This window comes from Gadus chalcogrammus, chromosome 8 (assembly GCF_026213295.1).
Source record: "Gadus chalcogrammus isolate NIFS_2021 chromosome 8, NIFS_Gcha_1.0, whole genome shotgun sequence".
Taxonomy (NCBI): domain Eukaryota; kingdom Metazoa; phylum Chordata; class Actinopteri; order Gadiformes; family Gadidae; genus Gadus; species Gadus chalcogrammus.
This window is the reverse complement of record NC_079419.1, coordinates 7,409,900-7,412,399: the sequence shown is the minus strand read 5'-3', so window position 1 is coordinate 7,412,399 and position 2,500 is coordinate 7,409,900. Positions and strand designations below refer to the sequence as shown.

The following is a 2,500-nucleotide window of genomic DNA, read 5'->3' as shown; positions in this document are numbered from 1 at the left end:
CTAACGAACAGATAGAGATATATAGAGAGATAGAGTGAGAAAGGACGAGATAAAGCGAGAGAGAGAAAAAAAGAGAGAGAGAGAGAGAGAGAGAGAGAGAGAGAGAGAGAGAGAGAGAGAGAGAGAGAGAGAGAGAGAGAGAGAGAGAGAGAGAGAGAGAGAGAGAGAGCATGAAACATTACATCAATTAATTTAAATATTACAGACAGAGCTTGATCCTCCTGAAAACTCCCATGTGGTATTTCTCTGGAAGCAGCGTTCATTAATATGCATTTGAGAATAACAACCCCATCTACCTTATAGCAAGCACACGACGAGAGCTTCGTATGGATGCTCTACTGGTATATATTCGATTACATTTTTACGCATAGTGAGCACGGTTTATGCGTGCGTTGAATTCCTCCAAACATGAGGTGGTTTAAATAATTGATCAGAACTAGTTTGGACCGATCCCAATTCAACGAGACAATCATTTCAATTAACCCAACTGCAAGCAAGCGGTTCGGCTGTAGAGGCTGGTGTGGCTGTCAGAATGCAATAATGCTGCAGTTCACCATGGTACAGTTAACATTTCGTCCTATGTCGTAAAGACTCTGACCTCTATGGCGGGTTTTTTTTATATCTTTCTTAGACAACTGACTTGAGATATTAGCTTTTTTTAATTCTAGCGTGCAAATGCTTGCACAGCGCAAAAGGGATGAAGGCAACAATCGTACGAACGAATAACCTAATATGGTGCAGAACATATGCAATTATAATTAATTAATTCCAGATCAATTAGTTCCTCAAACCATCAGCCATTCCAGAAATTAGAAAACGACATAAAAACATATAGCGCATACGAGATCCCACCAAACAAGCCGTTCGAGAAGGAAGTGAAAAAACACAAAAAAAACATTTAATGTTAAATGGAAAAATATTCTTACATAGGCTATCAATACTACCATTGGAAAAAAAAATCATATGACACATGTCAAGGAGCAATTGAGATGCGAGTAAAAGAGCTCACCATTGCTGTAGAAAGACAAAACAGGCGAATTTACCATTGCGTAATCTCTCCTCTGAAGCAATGTCGGCCTAAAGCCACGCGCTTGTTCTGGAACACGTGCGATATTTTAGTTTTTTTTCTGCTAATTGTTTGGCGGTAAGGATAGCGCGTGCTCCGCTGTCCCTACAAGAGATGCGCGCGTCTCAGTTGTCGTGTGGAAATGATAGGTATTGGTGCTCGTGCTGCCTGCCGCAGCGCGCGCTCACCGTGTTGGCTGCCGCTGCGCCACGAGGAGGAGGAGGAGGAGGAGGAGGAGGAGGAGGAGGAGGAGGAGGTATGCATTCCTAGGAGATTTGTTTTTGCCCATCAGTAAAGACAGCACACGATTTAACTATGGCCATACAGATGCGCAACGAGAATAATCATACAGAAATCGATTGTGGCATGCCTCGCTGGCTGGCTCTCTTACTGTATCGCAGTGACTGTATCCCACTGACTACCTCACTGATGTGATGCACAACGCTGTAGGCTACTTCCAATACGACGCAAGGCTTATGCATAGCAATGCGTAATTAATTAATTTATACAACAAAACTTTACGCATGTTTATAGATTCAGGTTCCTAATCATGATCTAGGCCACGCATCACTTACCCATCGCCGCTGGTGTCTCACCAAATCCTTCTGTATGTTTGTCATGTAGAGATGTTCAGCCCCACGGAGAGGTAGCAGGCATCATGGGCCTGGGGCAGCCTCAGGCACTGGGGGTTAGGGGTGGTGACTGGAGGAGGTCATTAGTCCATCAGAGCGGTCTTCAAAGCAATCGATACACAGATGGACAGACCAAGAAACAGACAGACAGGTAGACAGGTAGACAGATGGATAGATAGATCCACAGACAGACAGACAGACAGACAGACAGACAGACAGACAGACAGACAGACAGACAGACAGACAGACAGACAGACAGACAGACAGACAGACAAACAGATACATAGAATAGATAGATAGATAGACAGACCGAAAGGTAGACAGATGGACAGACAGACAGACAGACAGACAGACAGACAGACAGACAGACAGACAGACAGACAGACAGACAGACAGACAGACAGACAGACAGACAGAAAGAAAGATTGACAGACAGGTAGAAAGATTGACAGACAGACAGACAGACAGACAGACAGACAGACAGACAGACAGACAGACAGACAGACAGACAGACAGACAGACAGACAGACAGACAGACAGACAGACAGACAGACAGACAGACAGACAGACAGACAGACAGACAGACAGACAGACAGACAGACAGACAGACAGACAGACAGACAGACAGAGATAGATAGATAGATAGATAGATAGACAGATAAGACAGATATACAGATAGACTGGTCGATAAATAGACCGGTCGATATTGATATAGATATAGATATAGATATAGATATAGATAAAGATATAGATAGACAGGTAGATAGATAGACATATATAAAGATAGATATGTCTGTATTAA

The 2,500-nt window shown here is 43.3% G+C and overlaps 1 protein-coding gene across 1 annotated transcript in view; it reads right to left on the bottom strand.

The window, feature by feature from the left end:
• Positions 1-1,250, bottom strand: part of adcyap1r1a (adenylate cyclase activating polypeptide 1a (pituitary) receptor type I) — a 26,670-nt gene extending 25,420 nt beyond the window's left edge. Inside the window, exon 1 of the mRNA XM_056596542.1 lies at positions 1,044-1,250. The gene's annotated coding sequence lies outside the window, so the exon portion shown is untranslated. The remainder of the gene's footprint in view (positions 1-1,043) is intronic.
• Positions 1,251-2,500: the final 1,250 nt, after the last annotated feature.